Source organism: Ambystoma mexicanum, chromosome 1p, assembly GCF_040938575.1.
Source record: "Ambystoma mexicanum isolate Mex_15411 chromosome 1p, UKY_AmexF1_1, whole genome shotgun sequence".
NCBI lineage: Eukaryota > Metazoa > Chordata > Amphibia > Caudata > Ambystomatidae > Ambystoma > Ambystoma mexicanum.
Window position 1 is genome coordinate 778,103,930 of NC_090921.1, and position 17,875 is coordinate 778,121,804.

At 46.0% G+C, this 17,875-nt stretch overlaps 1 protein-coding gene across 5 annotated transcripts in view; it reads right to left on the reverse strand.

Annotated features, from left to right (window-relative positions):
• The window catches only part of DENND4B (DENN domain containing 4B), a 2,051,633-nt gene that overhangs the window by 123,777 nt on the left and 1,909,981 nt on the right, over nucleotides 1–17,875 (reverse strand). The gene's annotated exons all lie outside the window — the stretch shown is intronic.

Sequence of the window (17,875 nt, forward strand, 5' to 3'; positions counted from 1 at the left end):
AGCTCTAGGGAAAATGCAAGGTGCATACCTGGCAGTGTATCCTTTGAATTCAACTCTTGAACTCGCACTACTCCAAACACAATGTCAGGCTGACAATTCCCATTATTGGCACAGAATTACTTTTTCAGTAAAGCCACAGCCATCACAATCTATTCTTAAGGACCATGCTCATAGAGATTGTATCTTATAGTGTGCACTTTACAAGCACACAATATTATACAACACAGAAGAGTGATCCTATATCCTACAAAAAGGGAACATGCAGGTGTACCTGCCATCTTTTTATTAAAAAATGTGTTTGCGTTTTACAACCGAAAAATCGTTTACACAAAAAACAAAGTTCATCAATATCAAAGATAATGAAAAAAAGAAACGGAAAAGCAACTAACCAGAAAAAAACAAATGTTAAAAATACATAATTTCCGCAAATTTGTAGAACATCTTAGACATTTCACAATACAGTTTGATTACTCACAAAGGAAAGGGAAGAAAAGGAGGAAAGGCCAGAGAATAGAAGAAAACACAACCCCTTGTATCCTCCTCCTTCTAGCATCCAGAGTATTGGGAGCCCTTTACCAGTAGTTTACTTGAAGAATCCCATTCAAATGCAAAACCCAGAGAACATTGATAGTTAGCACTGTTTCGTGACCCGTTATGAGCCCGTGCCAAAATTTCACAGAGGAGACAACAGGGATGTCATGTCACCAAAATGCCTGGGGTAGCGGAAAAGACATCACACGACCCTTGACCTCTGATGACATCACAGGAAGTGACGTCATTTGACCCCACCCTGAAGTGAGATCGCGGGAAGCGATGGAACACAACCTTTCACCCCTTGACAAAACAGGAAGTGGCATCACATAGCATTGTTCCTAAGTACAGTCCGAAAAATATGGTTACGATATCACTATAATGTGATAAACATTTCATACAAGAATGGATCGCCATATGGATGATTAAGATCAGTGTGTATAGTCCCATATTACCAAATTACTGTGAATGCAAGCAGACATCCATGGTCAAATGATAATGTGTTATTGTATAGCACTTATGCTTAAGTGCTTTATATAGAAAAAATATGCATACAATATCACCCAACCTGTGTTGGTACTCATGTATCGACATCAGAAGGATGAAAGGCTGAGTTGAGGTGTTTAAGAACAGACTAAATTAGTGTAGTGACTCACCCCGTGAAGTGGGCCTTAAACCTTTAATGAGTGTAGCAATTATTGTATAGAATTCCAGTCACATTATTTGTTTTTTAAACATTTTATTAAGAGGCCTGAACAAGAATGCCAGTCACTCCAGAAGCAAAGAGCCACATGGACGTTTGTTTGTTTAAAAAACGTTTTTTTTTTTTAGTTTTTTTTAGGGGTAGCAAGGGAGACTTCGGGGATTGCAGCTGCGACCCCTAAATGACGTCCCTGGAGACAATCTTCAGTTTCCACCAACTGACGAAAACACCTCTTTCTGACTTCCCAGGTGCCTTTGCATTCCATCCATGATGAGATGTTTATCTCTTCAACTACCCTGTGAAGTCCAAAAACCTAAACTGGATTTCTGCTGTGCAAAGTCTTGAAGATGCTTATTATCCACCAGTCAGCCAGCACTGTGAACCAAGCTGGTCTCACAGACATACATATGGTAATACGAGAGACTGCTCAAGGCCTGCAGATTCGCCCATTTGTTTGGGTAGTTGAAGAAGGGTCTTCTTTCATTTACATGGCAATGCTTTATATTGTAGACTACGATGCAGATATGATAACCTTTTAGGGTGTGTGATGACTACAACCATGATTCCCGCGCCCCCCCCGAACCTGGGCTGGGACCCTTCTCATGTGGCCAGGGAAAGGCAGACATTTTCTGATCCTGACCCTGGGGGTTGTGTTCTGTGGGAGGATCACATGAGAAGGGAAGCAGGTCAGGAAGAATGGGAGACCCTCTTATTCAACTTTCCTAGAAACCCAAATCTCCTAATGGCTTATTACAAAGTAGAGGAAGTGGGGGAAAACTAACTTTGCCATTTGGGACTTCAAGTCCCATAATTCCCTAACTACTGGGACTAAGAAGAGGGGCCTTCTTGAGGGACCGAGAGATCCGTTACAGATGGACATACCCATTCGTGGTACTCTTTGACTGGCAAGGGAAGCAACACATGATCACAACGTATGAACAAGGAGCCACTCTCCTGGGCATTGAAGAAGACCGCCAGTCGCTATACCGCCCATCGGACCCGCAACAGAATACATACAGACCCTGGGAATGGACCACAGTAAGGTCCAAAAGGCCCAAGAAGGGGGAACATCAACCACTCCGTAGGGGTCCCGCAACGGGAAAGGATCAAGACAAGAATAAACTCCCCGAAAACATGCCCAGCTGAACACTCAACACCAAGGGGGCCTACATCTCAACATCTCGCAGGGAGGACACCAGTCAAGTTAAGTTCAGTTAATTACGTCAATGTTGAGTTTACAAGGCCTACAGAGGTCCCGTTGGACGGGAATGGGAGAGGGCCTCTTGGAATGGGTTTGGGAGAACCTGCGCAGACCAATCCTGGGATGAAGCAAGGATTCAACTCTTGAGACGGAGTCGAGGGAGGTTAGAAGCCAGAGGAATTCACCCAGTTCGGGGGGCAGGGGGAGGGGACAAAGTCCCAAAAGATGGGAGTTCCACGGTGGGGGAGTGGTTGGGGGTAAGAGGGGTACGAAGAAAGAATCAAGGGGACAGTACCAGACCCGGTCCGAATACCAGAAAACTAAAAGAGAAACACATACGCGACAATGGGTAGCAGCAATAACCTTAAGATATCCCTAAATGTCAACGGTCTGAAAATCCCCAACCAAAAGGAAAAGGAGAGAGATATACCTAAGAAGGGAACACCCTGACATAGTAACACTACAAGAAATGCATGTCCACACCCAGGATAGGAGAAGAGAGTTAGGTTCTGGGGGTACACAAGACTCTTCCAAGCCACTCAACACAACAAAAAAGGAGGAGTACTCCTGGCCCCGAGAGATGGGCTGGACCTGACCCCGAATGGGATAGACACCGTCGAGCAAGGGAGATACCTAGCAGTAACACTCTTGGGGAGGCGGGAAACCAACACAGTGGCGACCCTATACGCCCCAAACACAGGCCAAGACGCATTCATCCAAAAAGCACTGACCAGACTCAAAACATTTGCAAAACTCCCCATCATTCTAACCAGGGACTTCAATATAGCATGGGACCCCACAAAAGGACAGAAGTAACAAAGCGCTAGGGGTAAAAGGGAGGCCCTCTGGGGAGCTCATGGGGAAGATTCAAGACCTGGCCTTGGTAGATGCCTGGAGGGAGCTAGAGGGGTATAACAAGGGCTATACCTTCTACTTACATGCCCACTGCACGCACTCTAGGATAGACTATGTATGGCTCTCAACCTGTCTACTGGGTCGTACAACAGGGATTACAGTCGGGACGATCATACAGTCCGGCCACACACCCATAACCCTAAACCTAAAAGGAAACTGATGCCCAGCTGGCTTGTGGAAATGGCGTTACCCGGCTCCCCTATTTAAAGACTACAGACTGGTCCAAGAACTTGCGGACGAGATATAGGCTTTTTTTTAGACCAAAAAGGTCAAAGAAACGACCCCACATACCAGATGGGATGCCTTCAAGGCAACAATAAGGGGGCAGATCATCACCATCAAAGCGAGAAGAGATAGGGAATTGAGGTTAGAGGAAGCCCGCCTGGGGGCCAAGCTGAAGGAGATAATGTCCAGGATGGGGACACCCCTGAGTGCTGAAACAAAAAGGGAATACAGAGTCACCAAGGGCCAATTAGACCTAATACAAACGAGGGCGGCGGAACGTAACCGATTATCCCTGAAACAAAAATACTACATAAAAGCAAACAAGTCTGACCACTTATTGGCCAGACTGTTGAGGAGGGAGGAAAAGGACAAAACTATCTTGAAAATTAAAATTAACAGGGGTAAGACTAGCGCTAACAGCAAGGACATTGAAAAGGGTTTGTCCAATTCTACAACAGGTTCTAAGTGTCAGACAGTCCCCCACCATCATTAAAACAAGCCTACTTAGAGAAGATCGAGCTAGTGTGAATAACAGAGGGGGAAAGGGAGGCCCTGGAGCGGGACATAACTAGCAAAGAAATTCGGGAAGCAATAAAAACAGTGCCTATTAATAAATCCCCAGGACCAGACAGCTTCCCTGCCGAGTTCTACCAGACTCACAGAGAAATACGAATACCCCACCTGACAGAATTGTTCAACCAGTTTGGCCTAGACAGAGCCATCACAAAGTCTATGGAAGAGGCGAAGGTGGTCCTCATTACCAAGAAAGACAAGGACCCACAGAATGCAGATCCTACCGCCGAATTGCCCTGATCAAAGTTGACGCCAAAATCCATACAAAAATGTTGGCAACAAGGCTCAGCCAAATTCTTCCCTGTGTGGTCCAGCCAGACCAATCAGGCTTCGTCAGGGGCCGACAGACTGGGGGCAATGTGAGGAGGATAGTGCACTTAATTGAAAAAGGGCCCAAAAAGGGAATCCCCGCTCTCCTCTTGGCCTTAGATGCTGAGAAAGCTTTTGACCGGGTGGAGTGGGGATTCTTGTTCGCAACCATGGATAAAATGGGATTTGGGAATAAATTTATGAACAGAGTAAGGGCCAACTATCAGCATCCACTTCTCCGGCTAGCAATAAATGGTCCAGTCTCGGACCCGGTAGAAGTTCAGCGGGGCACCAAGCAGGGGTTCCCGCTGTCTCCCATATTGTACGTGATCCACTTAGAACCCTTTCTAGCTGCGGTAAGACCCATGAGGATATAGCCGGAATCACGTTTGCGAGAAAGGCACACAATATTGCTACTTTTGCGGACGATATGCTTCTAACTCTTACCAAACCAGAGTTCTCCCTGGGGGCAATAGAAGGAGAACTTAACCAGTTCAGGGCAGTGGCTGGGTTAAAGATAAACGTTAACAAATTGAAGGTCCCGAACCTTAGGTTCCCGAACGAGGCAGTACAGGAGCTTAAAATGGGCTCCCCCTATAGATGGGTGGAACACTATAACCTATCTGGGAATCAAACTGGCCAAAACAGTGGAGCAACTCTACCAGGCTAACTATCCGCCCCTCCTAGAGAGGCTCAAATGTAAACTGATAGACTGGGACCCCCTATCCATAACATGGCTGGGTCGCATAAACGTTCTAAAAATGGCAGTCCTCCCTCAACTACTATACTATTTCTCGGCCCTCCCAGTCCACATACCGCCATCCCTATTCAGATCCATTCAAAAAGCAACGAGCAAATTTGTGTGGAATAACAGAGCTCCGAGAGTAGCTGCCAGAGTCATGAAATTGCCAACTTCTAGAGAGGGATTGGGGGATCCAGAATTTAGGGTCTACTATTTGGCATCCCAGATGAGAGTTATCGGGGATTGGCAAAAGGAGGATCGGGGAAAGATATGGAGGCCAATGGACCGAGCAGTAGCAGGGGAAAACTTGGAAGGGATCCTTTGGAAACCCAAAGCGGACAGACGCCCCCAAATGTACAGCAGCAGTATCCTTTCACTATTGGGAGACTCATGGGACGAGGCTATGAGGCGGGTACACATCACCCCCTATCCATCCCCATTCACGCCGATATTTGATAACCCACAATATAAATCCTCTGCTTTTATCACTTGGCAGCAGGGGGGATGCCTAAAGATCAGAGACATGATAGAGGGGAACCAGGTCAAACAATTCAACCAATATAAATCAGACTTCGCTCTGGCAGAGACGGAGAGATTTCGTTACGTGCAACTGAGACACTGGTTACTCCATCCCACCATGAAACAAGCAGGGACACGCCAGCTAACCCCCTTTGAAAAAAATATCTGAACACAGACCCTGGGGACAGGGCGGGTAGTGGCATCCATATACACGCAATTAAAAGCGTGCGTAGATCTGCCCTATATGAAAAGGTGGGAGGAATCCACTGGCCACACAATGGAGGAGACGGACTGGAGACGGACTGGGCAAAATTATGGACATACATTCCCAAACTCACGAGATCCTTCCAAATACGGGATATCTAGGTAAAAATGCTTGCTCAATGGCTCTTAACGCCAATACGACTCCATAAAATGTACCCAGGGGAATCAAAACACTGCTGGAGACTCTGTGGTGGAGAGGGAACGCGGAGCCACATATGGTAGGAGTGTCCAAAATTAGATGGATACTGGGGGGGGGGGGGGCGTACAAGGGGCAATAGAGCAGGTCCTGGGGGTGAAGGGCTGAGCAAATAGAGGCTTGGCACGGATTGGCCTTGACGGGTCCTTGCAGGAACTTACCTTGGAACCGGACCGTAAGCTCTACGCCATCATGATGATGGCGGGCGCACTGGCACTGGGGCGAAAATTAAAGTCTAAAACCCCCCACGGGAACATGAATGGCTGGTGAAAATCTGGAACTTTACAGCCCTAGAGTGACTCACCTACTACCTCCAGGAGGAACCCAGATGGTTTTGCACAGACTGGTCGAGGTTACTGGACTTTCTACAGATGGGGGAGAGGGGAGCATGGTGCCCAAGGAAAATGCGCCTACCTGGCATAGAAGAATAGCTCCTGAGGAAACGAGAGTAAGGGGGATATCCCTGTGGACAGAGCGGGGGATCGCTGCTGGGTACGACCCTTGACACCGAGGAACAGATCGCTTCAAAGAGACTCTTGCCTAACACGGCCTACCGCCGGAACACGGGGTGGTGGGTACAAGGCACACTTATGCTGGAATTGTTTTGTTTAAAAATGCAAATAAAAAGTTACGTTAAAAAAAAATATAACATGCATTGGTATAGCCATCAAATTGCAGGAACATCATAGGCTAGCTAAAACATCAGATTTATTATTCGTTTGTTTGTTAATTTGTAATAAGTGTATGCAGAACAATTTCTCACTTCAAAGTGTATAATGGCAAGTGGCAGGATGATTCAAAATGATGTAGCGAGAGAAAAAGGAGGTGGCAGTATGGAGCCATAGGCAATAGATTGGCATGTCATGAAAAGAAGAAAGAATTGAGTAGGCATGACAAAAAGGGAAGGTTTTTCAATTGGATCAGAGATGAGGAGAGGAGGAATGTTCACAGGCCAGAGCCTGCACTTAAAATAATATCAAGGAGTAGGAATCTGGAGGATTGCACAGTTCTTGCGGGCCAGTATATCTATGAACAAGGGGCCTCCAATGAGACGGGTTACCCCCAAAGGCCAGCATCCATGCTCATTCACTCGCTACTCGACTTACAGCACTTAATTTCCCATAATATAATAAGCATCATTCATTGGAGATGCCTTTGTTGGAAAACTAATCCATAGTGCATTCTGCATAACTCAGTGCAGTCGCCCCACAGGACTACACATTTCATAATGCACTTTGCCTCACTTTCGGGAAAAGAAATACATAAGACTACATGTTCCAGAATGCATAAAGCCTCACTAATGGCAGGAGCCCCAGAAGTGCTGCACATTCTACAATACAATCTGCTGCATTCTGAAGAATTTCATCCCCATAACACACCAGTCTCAAATGGGAGCAATGGACCACTTGTAATGCAGTCAATTCTTTAATGTTCTCAGGCCTGCTTCTAAGTCCACCGAGGTTCACATTGTTTGAGGCTCAGGGGCAAGTGAGCAGGCTTATAAGCCAGGCAGGAAAGGTAACACATTTGAAGAATCACCCTGGAAAGGCAGGGGGAGGCAGCCAAAAATTGGCCGCCTCATCCTCCCTTCCCACCCTTATTAAACAGATACCTTCCATCAAGTAAATATACCAAACCACCACTCAAACTGGGAACAGTACCATGATGCATCAAATGGCTGTTTTTTGGCGTTTCAGAATCCTTTCGTATGTGTTTATTCTTCGTTCAGATGCATTTGCTCCAGTTGGGCAATTCATCTGTTTTTGGATGTTGTCACAAATGGCCTTAATAAACAACTCACAAGCCTGATAGAAGGTTTAGGACTTGTATTAACAACTCTTTACGGTACGGTTTTGGAGGATGTAGGGTAATTCAACTAAAGTGGTTGTTCTAGCTGGTCCCTCAGCCTCCTCTAGGCTCCCTCAAGCCTAACCCAGGCTCCCCCCATCACCAAGGTCAGCGAGAACACTAATGATTGGTAACCCCTACTGTCTAAGATAACCACTCTACTGTGGGAAGCTTAAAGGCCAAGGCCTTATCTGTCTCACTACCTTGCAGACTTATTAAGAGTACCCTACTCTAGTGTTCCCAAATGATGGTCTTAATGATTTCACATAGTTCCTGGGGTTTCTCAATTCCCCACGCCCAGTCTCTCCCTCTCACTCCTCTCTGTGAGGTTATGAATATTTAACTACTCACCTTAGAGTTATGTTCTTAACCTACCTCTCATCTGCCTTTAGCTAACATTTGACCCTTGCCTCTAAACTGCCTCTGCCCCTCATTTTCTCTGCTGGCACTCTAACACTTCTTCCATCATGGTCACATCCCTAACACTGCTGGTCGTGCCACCTACCTGCACTTAAATATGTCTAATGCTGATTGTCCTTAATCTATGTAAGCCCACTCATGTACTGTCCCCAGTGACTTTTTGATTTACTCCCCACCACAACCTGGTCAGAATGTAACTCACCCCATTGTAAGAAGCTCACTGCTTCCCATATAATCTGATATCCTATCTATTGTACGATCCTCTGTGATCAGAAAAGCATTGTTCTTCCCTGTACATGAATAAAATATTCTCTTTTATCCCCTTTTCCCACCTACTCCTCCCCTCCCACCTTCCACTCTCACCTCTCTACATCCTTTCCCTCTCTCCCCTCCAACCTCTTTCCTTCGCTCTGATCATCTCTCACTCCTCTCCCTTCCAGCTCTATAACTTCTGTTTTTCACAAACTATTCTCTCCGCCCTACTCTGCCCCTCTTAAAACAATTCACTCCCCTTCTCTGTACCTTTTACAATCACTCTAAATCATCTGCTGCTCACACCTCCCCCTCTCTCCTTCCCACTCTGCCTCACCTATGCCCCAATTCCTGCATAGGACAGGCACAGGAACGTCCAAAACTTTAGGGAAGTCACTGTTCTCTCTAGCAGTCAACCTGGCTCGGTCTGCACTGTAGTGAATGTTGGTCCTGGTAGTTCTGCAAGAAGAAAAATACAACAGGGGGCAATAAAGGGTGCATGCATTAGGCGATTGACAGTCGTATCAGTCTTTTCATTCCAGGTGCATTCAGGGGTTCAAGAACAGGTGTCCTCCCAACTCTCTCCCCCATCTCCCGGGTGGGAGGCAGCTTGGGAGAAGTCCCTGTACTTCCCTGAAAGGGTCAAGGCTTTCCTTCCGCCACATTAGCCTTCATAAAAACAATTTAACAACAGGCCGAGCAGAGCTTTCAACTTGTCTTATAACCCGCATTAGTGGCCATTGAGTTTGCATTCTTGGATTGCTAGTTGTGCTTGTCCCACTTTAAATGCAGGTCTACCAATCAAAACATCTTTAGTGTTGGGGCATAATTCAAATGTAGGGAGCTCATCGGTCCCACTGTATGTGACCCTAAACTTTGTTCCCCCCTGCCAATTTGGTTTGTTTCATCTGTGATTTATTTTTGTGGTCAGTGTGACTTCTACCAAACCCCCTGCAACTGCAACCCTTTCAGTGTATGGTCCTATTGTAAACCATATGGCTCCTAGGACTGGGATGCTTTACAAGCCTCCATTTTCACCCCTCAGATGAGTTTATCATCTACATTGGATTTGGTGAGCAGACTAGCTGCAGCTGTAGCTTAGTTTTGGCTTCACCAAGAGTACAGTCCAAATGACTGCATTAGAAGCCCAATGTATCTTTTTGGTAGCCATTGGGCAACTAATTTATTTTCTGAAGTCCTACTCTTGTCCCTAAAGCTGTGCAAACATGGGCTCACTCGGAGTGTAGCCGTGCACCCTCGAGTGTGGTTACGACTGGTCCCTGGTCCATGCTGAGTAGGTGTACCAGAAAATACCCAAAAAGATCGAATGGCATATCTGACCGAATTTCGGCTGTACGAAAAGTTTGCACAACCAAAAATTTGATCAAAAATGCCATTCGAACCCATTACATTTTATTTATTCGCATTTTAAAGCGCTCACACAGCCCGGGGGCATCAAGGCTGTTAGGGAGAATTCTCTTATAAGGCTAATTTCCCAAACCTAGTGAGTCCCCCAGAAGCTTTGCTGGATTTTTGGGGTTTGTTTGTTTTCTCCTGCTAAGAGTGAGACTCTTTTACTCCCACTCTTAGGCATGATTTGAGGTATGTCTTTGACTTGTTATGTGCTTATGGGCTATGGGGTTCCTTTTTACTCCATAGGGTATCATCTGTTTTTCTGTATGTGTGGTACACAGCACCCTCAGTGCAGTACCACAGGGGTGTCACAGTGACCCCCCCCCCAACATAGACTCCATACCCTGGGACTGACTACTGTCTCCCAGGGCATGTAAAGTCACCAGTGGCTTTACTAGTCCAAAATTGTGAACAGAACCAGTACAAACCATCATATTGTGGAAGTCCTGTTAAGGGGTAATTCGATTGCCCCTGGGTCTGTTTTCGAGGGGGCACTGTCCCGTCCCCCCTCGTCGAGTTTCTGGCTGGTGGCAGTGGTTACCACACAAAATATTACACCAGAATATTCTCTATGGGATTTTCCCATTGATTTTAAACGCACCACTTTTTGGTGCAATGTTAAAGATACCGCCAGTTTATTTAATATTCAATCACCGGTTGGGTCTTTTTGCCAGAACTCGATTCTAAAATGGCGTTTGTGTCCGTCTCTGTAACTCTGACCAAGGTCGAGCCCTTTGTTCCACTATTTTGGCGGGCTTCTCCATAGAAGCCCTCCAAATGGTGCCACTCTGTCTGGGTTCCACAGGAAGGGTGGAGGGGGGAATTGGCACCCTGAACTGCTTTGCCTTAGCAACCCAAGTCACACTCTACTCTGATTGGCCCAATGGTGAGCCGCCCGGCTCACCACTTAGCATGTGTGATTGACAGCTAGGCTGATGAATGGGGGTTTTTCTGCATTAAAGCAGGGCTTTTGGGACTGGAACTTCAGAAGTCGCCACAGGACCTAAGAATCCGAAGAGGGACGAAGCGGAGCCATCTGCAATGACGACACCACCGGTGAAGCCCTGCTGCAGCTACCTCACCACTTTCCCGACGACAAGAGAAGATCTTCTGCTGGACGAGTCTTCTTCCTCTGAGCTGGTGGGACCAACCAGTTCACCCTTTTCGCCTTCCAAAGATGGCCCTTGGTCGAATCACCCGTGCCAAGCACCCCGGCGACCGGATAGCCAAGCTCACCACTTTTGACCGCGAATAAAAGGACCGCACCTTTTAATCGGGAACTCCGCGGCTGGTTTCATCCCTGTGCAGTGCAACGACTCCAGGTTTCCTCCTCGACGAGATCTTCTCTTCCCCTGGTCGGAACCACGAACTTCAAACACTGCCAGGAACAACTGCCCCGCTGGAGCTTCCTTTCTCTTAAGGTACTGTATCCTGTATCTACAGATTGCTAAAGGTGACCCTTAAATCCTTGGCTTCTAAACTGGGTTGGCTCCAACCCTTCTAACTATATCTTTTGACTCAGCCCAACCTCTTTTGAACACTCTGCAAAGACTTTCAGTGCACTTTAAACCGTGTGATCCTGGGCACATTTCGCTTTGCTCCATTTAAAGTGGGCCTGGCCTATGAACTTTGGCTCTACAGTATAACCTGCCTTTTTCCCCTTGCTCTCAACTCTTAAAAGTTTTGGGAACTGTTTGATTTTATGTTCTGCCTTTTCTCTCCCTTTTTAACCTAAACTAATGGAGTGCCATCTAGGTTAAGCGCTCACTTCTGTCTTAACAAATAGTTGTGCTTTAACCCTGACTTGTCTGATAGTTATCAAGGGAGGTGTGTATACTTATCTGACTGTGTTTTAGATCACTTTTCATTGAGAGTGCTAGTGTATTACCTAAAGTGTGTTTTAAATAAATAACTATATACTTTTTATACAAAGCTCTGGTCGGTGTTTGTTTGCTCTACTGTGTTTTGGCCTTATTGTGTATACTCTACATATTGCCCTACTCTTCTTGAGAAGTCTGACTGCTCAGCCACAGCTACCAGGTAAATCTGGGTGGTGCAGACTGCTACCAATTGGGTTTACTGCTGCTCCTGTAGTCCTAATCTTTTTGCAGTGTTCCCCAAGGGAACTGCACATGATTCTGCCTAACAAAGGCGCTGTTACGTGAATATCTCTTAGTTGTTTTTTTATAACACGCTTAATACCCAGAGGTTTCTAAGCACGGACCCGGGGATCAAACCTGTGTTGCTGCGTGTCGTCTTGTTTCCAAGGTGAGCATGTTGCCGCTGAGCTATCCTCCCGGGACAATTATAGCAAACAAGGGAAACAGAGGTTGCGGGGGTGTCCCCTGGTCCCCGTGTTCGCTATAATGGGAATGGGCGTTGCGGGGGTGTCCCCTGAGTCCCAATAATAAAGATTTTTAAAAATAAATTACAAAAATAAGGAAAGGGCCCTGCGGCGCTGGTTCCCAAGCACGTAAGTGCAGAGAACCGTTGTCGCAGGGAGTCGGCAGCAGCACCCAAGGAGGTGTGCTGCAAATAGTTAAGTGGGGAGTGCGTATTCCTAATGTATGGGTTTGTTTGACCCTAACGGTCAAGTTAGCTATGGTTTTTTCAGCCGTGAACTTTTCCGTTACGGGCAACCAACCCCAATCCGGTGTACCCCAGTGTTTAGTGGTTTTTAGAGGCAGCATGGCAGGGAGGTCACCAAACCTGTGTATAAATGCACTTGAGTGTGATTGGAGGGCTGGCCATGAGACCCAGACATACTTTAGGAGAAAACTCACCCAGGTACAGTATGAGGTACCTTTGTAATATTCATTTTTATTTATTGAGGGAAGCTTGGTGTTTCAACCATAAAAATGAACATTAGCAAGAGTATACAGGGAAATCAAGTAATGGCTGTCATACATTCGACAGAATAATTACAAGTGACTGGCCAGGTGATGCGAGGGATAGCAATATAAAGGACACCCAAAAGACAGTAGGCGAGGGGAATGGGATAGGTACTATATCCTTGAACGCAGTGGGACTAGAGACTGGGTGGTATCAAGTCATATGAACATGGATCAACGGACAAGACTAAGACTGGTATATGGGTTCAACACATTTTATTTCTAGTGTTAGAGATGTTCCATGAAAAGGGTAAATAAACCAATGATTTAGGTAGTTCTGCCATCCTAAATCCCCTTTGCATAAGGTCATCAAGGCTAATCTCTCCTGCCGGCTTCCCCAAAGCTTTCTTCCCGCTTTCCACCCTCTCCTAGCATTCTGGGTTATGGTACAGTTCTTCCAACAATGTCCTTTGGGAAATACCTAACAGTCTCAAACAAAAACACATTCCTTGGAATAATTAGAATAGCTTCTGCTTCCCCTACTTAATTTTAATCCAAATTAAACATGAGTAGTTCTCCTCAATAAGCCACAATGTTCTAGATCAAACAAGTTTAAACTTTTGAAGTTCTGCTTATAATGTTCACAAGGTTTCAGGAAACCACCCACCATCGCCTGCAGAGGCTGCAGTGCCCATGCCACAAGTTGTAGATCCAATTGAAGCTTCTTTGCCACTTTTGGACAGAGTGACCTGGGACTTCCTTCCCCAGTTTCTGTGGGCATGATTAAAAGGGTCTGATCGCCTACCACTGTCAAGGGTCTGAGGTCTACCCAACTGTACCCCACATTTGCGCTCCTCCTTGATGCCACATGCTCATTCCTCCTCACACCATTGGATTAACCCATTCAAATCTGTGTCTCACAACTACACCTTCCATGGGCATAGCATGCCCTCTTGATCCTTCATATGCTTACTAGCTGGTTAGACACAGATATCTGCCACCGTCTCCATTAATTCCATCCTTCCCCATATCTTAGATGTAAACGAAACCCAGGTGTCAAAGGGGGTAAGTATCTCAGATAAAGCTCAGATACTTGCCCCCTTTGACACCTGGGTTTCGTTTGCATCTATCCTGACTATCAGTTGTTTGAGTGCCATGATGCCTTGAGTGATAGAGCGCTATACAAATAAATTGATTGATTCTCCAACCTCCTTCTGAGACACTGCCTGCTCCTCCTCCTCCTCAATTGCTGTAACCTCCTCTTTGACTTCTCGAACCCCGCCTGATGGCACTCCATGGCCTCCTTTTCAGCTGCTTCAAACTCTTCCTTATCCTCCTACTGATGGTATCCTGTCTCCTGCCTCTAAGCCCCTTTCTACCCTTCAATTCTCCAAGCTACTCCCAAACACCTGCAAACTCTACTCTTTGCTTCCTGCTCCAATCATCAGCTCGCTATAAACTGTTGCCAATTCCTATCACCCACAGTAATTACTACCTTTCTGTGAGGGCCTCATTTGCCCAGTGTCCTTTTGGAAAAGCGCCTGCAACTGAGAGGGGAAATTAGTATCTTTTGGTGTTTGAGCCATTTGAAATTGAAATTATGTTTCAGGTGTGTGGAAGCTTTGAGCATGGTTTCCTGTTTACACTGTGAAAGTATTCTAGGGCCATATAGTGGGATGACCGAGGGGGCTGAGCACCTCGTAGACCTAGTAGATGACCGGCCTGATGGGTGGTATCAAGAGGATCTGGTCAACCTCATAGTCCCTACCAACCAGGGGACCACAAGATACACATCCAAAATCCAGTAACAGAAAGGAGTGTAAGGGCCCTGACATTTCAAGAAGAACCACCATTGAGGTACAGTTATCCCAAAACCCTTTTTGTTCAGCAATAAAAAGTCATATATATGTAAACAAGTTAATTTATTGTATTTTGTAGTTTTGCAATACTTAATTCATAAAAATACAAAAGTTATGAAAGCACATTGGACATACATTATATAAAAGCAAAAGATCCAAAAGGCTAAAACCATACTCAAATTTATAACAGATATAAACCACCATGCCCTGATCCGAAATGACAAACAATGAAACCTGCAAGTGAAAAAAACAAGATTAAACCATATTCCCATGAATTTGAGTATGAATGAAATCGTTCTTCCTCTTGAAACGTTAGGGCCCTTACACTCCTTTCTGTTACTGGCAGGGCTCAAGTCGAGGGTACACGCGGGGGGACGGAGTCCACCCACTTTATTCAGAGGGTGGACTCAGTCCTTCCAGCTAAAATGAGCAACATTGAATGTCCTCTTTGAATGTATGAATTAAAGCCGACCTCGGGGATCAAACCACAGTCAGCTGGAGACTTCACCATTGCACTGTATGACCTGATGAAAAATAACAAACTAAAGTTGTAATGTCCCATTTCGGTACTGCAAGTCCCAGGGAAAACATTTGTATTGGTTCTTGGAGTTTAAAACATGCACACTGTTTAAAGAAGTTTTCAAAAACACTATTGGAAGAAAATATCCTCTCTTGGTTTTGTGTGTGTGTGTTGATTTTATGAAAGGCAAATGCCATTCATCCTGTTCAATTTGGGTACTTATGCAAAGCCAATTTAATGAAATGTGCATATTTCACCTTGATATGCTGATTTCTGGCGACATCACATCGCATTGCGCTTGCTGATGAGTCCCCCCACTTTAATTTTTAGGACTTGACCCCTGGTTACTGGTCTTTTGATCCCGCTTGGAATATTGTGCATACATCCAAAATCCTACTGGCCCTTTTAGAAATGCAACATTGTATTGGAAGGTTCAGTGGTTCCCCACACATTCTGTCAATGTTGCAAGTAGAAATGCCCATGGAAAAGGAAGTCAAGTGTTATGGCAGCATCACTCTAGTAAAGAGCGCTCCACAAACACTCATTGAGCACGGAAACACACAGGTGGCTACGTTTTGAGAGCCAAGTATGTGCATGCATGCACAGAAAGACCCGTTGCCTCGCTCCAACATGACAGACCCGGCTTTTAAAGCTGGGGACGGATGAAAACTCTACCAGATCAGACCTTGCTGAAGCCAGCACAGAAATTACACAGAGCCATTCTGTAGTCCGGCAGAATCATGCTGCACATATGCAGACTCTAGCTGTTAGCGGGGGTGGGGGGGTCAGGGGCCCTAAGGGTATATAAGCACCAGTTCAAAATAGAAGGGTATGAGTTTTTGAAGGAAGTCACAAGCAAAGTGTGGAGAGATTTGGCAATTCAATTCAGGGGAGACCCGTGTAAATGAGGCTAGATGGAGAGATGATGGAGTGGAGGAGTTTGTAGACCAGAGGAGGTGGAAGCAGGCAACTATCAGAAGGAAATAGGAGGTGAAATTAAAACAGCTGCAGGATGAGAATGTCAGGATGTGGAAGGAACGTTAACAGCAGGTGGGGGTAAGGATACAGGAGGAATCCAGCACTAATGAGCATTTAGACAGCGCAAGCAGGAAGGAGCAAGGACAAGCACCGCCTAAGCAGGGGGTAGGGGAAAAGCCTGAACAGAAGAGGTTAAACTCACAGTGGACGGACAAACAGGCATGTGGTGTGGTGCCAAGAGGGCCCAGGATAAGAATAGGAGTAGGAAGGAAATATTGTGGGTAGAGATTAGGACCCTAGTGAAGGGAAGTATCAGGGATACGTGAAGTGATAAGGCACTCATACGCTCTTGGGCCGGCAAACCTGGTAGAACTGAAGCAACAAAACCTCTGCTTCTTATTTATTTTTTTTTACAGCTATTAGAAGGGACACAGCAATGTCTGTGCAATTTGCAGGAGGGACCAGAGAAGAGACGAGCCAGAGGACTTTTGGGAGAAAGAATAACAGAGACTGAGTTTTATCTGGGGAGTGGGTATGTGTTTAAAATAAAATCACTGTTCCCATGATTTGTGTTGAGACTATATTGTGGACTGCAGTCTGCCATGTAGTTTGAGGACTGAGGCTCTACAAATCCAGTCTGGCATCCAGCTTTCACTTTTACACAGTTGCAAGAGCTGTAGGGGCAGAGCTGCCACTCTCGCTGACCTTGCGTCGGCCCACCCTCATCTGTCTCAGTGAGCTCTTGTGAGTATTTGTTTGCAAGGTGTGTTCACCCGGTAAGAGTGTGTCCACAGTTGTACAGTGAGTATTCCAACACACACTATCTCACTATAACTAGGCACGTGGTGCCCATAGTGCGTGGTCGTTCTTCCCAAACATCCTCATTTAAAGGACCAATATATTTTAACGTGTGGGTCCATGTGACTGATCCCTGTCGCAGATTGGAGCCTAAGCAGTGACCACGGGAGCCTCCACATAACTCTTAACAGGCTCACATCTACTATCTTGGGGAAGTCCCTAGCCCTTTTCTCACCCCATTAGATGAGCCTAGAGCAAGGCAGGGGGCTTCGTGACAGTGGTCATGGAGGAGGAGTGATAAGCCGAGGAATTAAGACTGCTCCTTCTAGGTTTAGGAGGTAGTGAAGAAGTAAGGAAGTGGATGGTAGTGGTGCTTTTGAGATGGGATAGTGTGTTTCAGTGGAAAGAAGCAAGGAGGGAAATGGAGTGAAAGAGGAGTCTGGAATGGGTAGGCAACAGAGAGATTAGAGTGTGATACAGCAGAGATTGCATGGAGGAGAGTAGAGAGGGCTAGGTCAGGTGAGGCAAACCCAATGATGGATTAAAAGATAAGCATTAAGATTTTGCAAAGTGACAGGTTTCTCAGACAGTCAGCCAGTCTGGAGACAGTGAAGTGATTGGAAGTGGGAGAAGAGCAAGGGAGTTTGTAGAGGCTGAGTGTGCATAGTTAAGTAGTTTACTAAGTGAGAGCAGAGAGGGAGGCCAAGGAGGATGCTAGCATAGTTGTCAAGGAGACCAAGCACAAGAGTAGTATGGTGATTTTGGCAGAGTGCTAGTG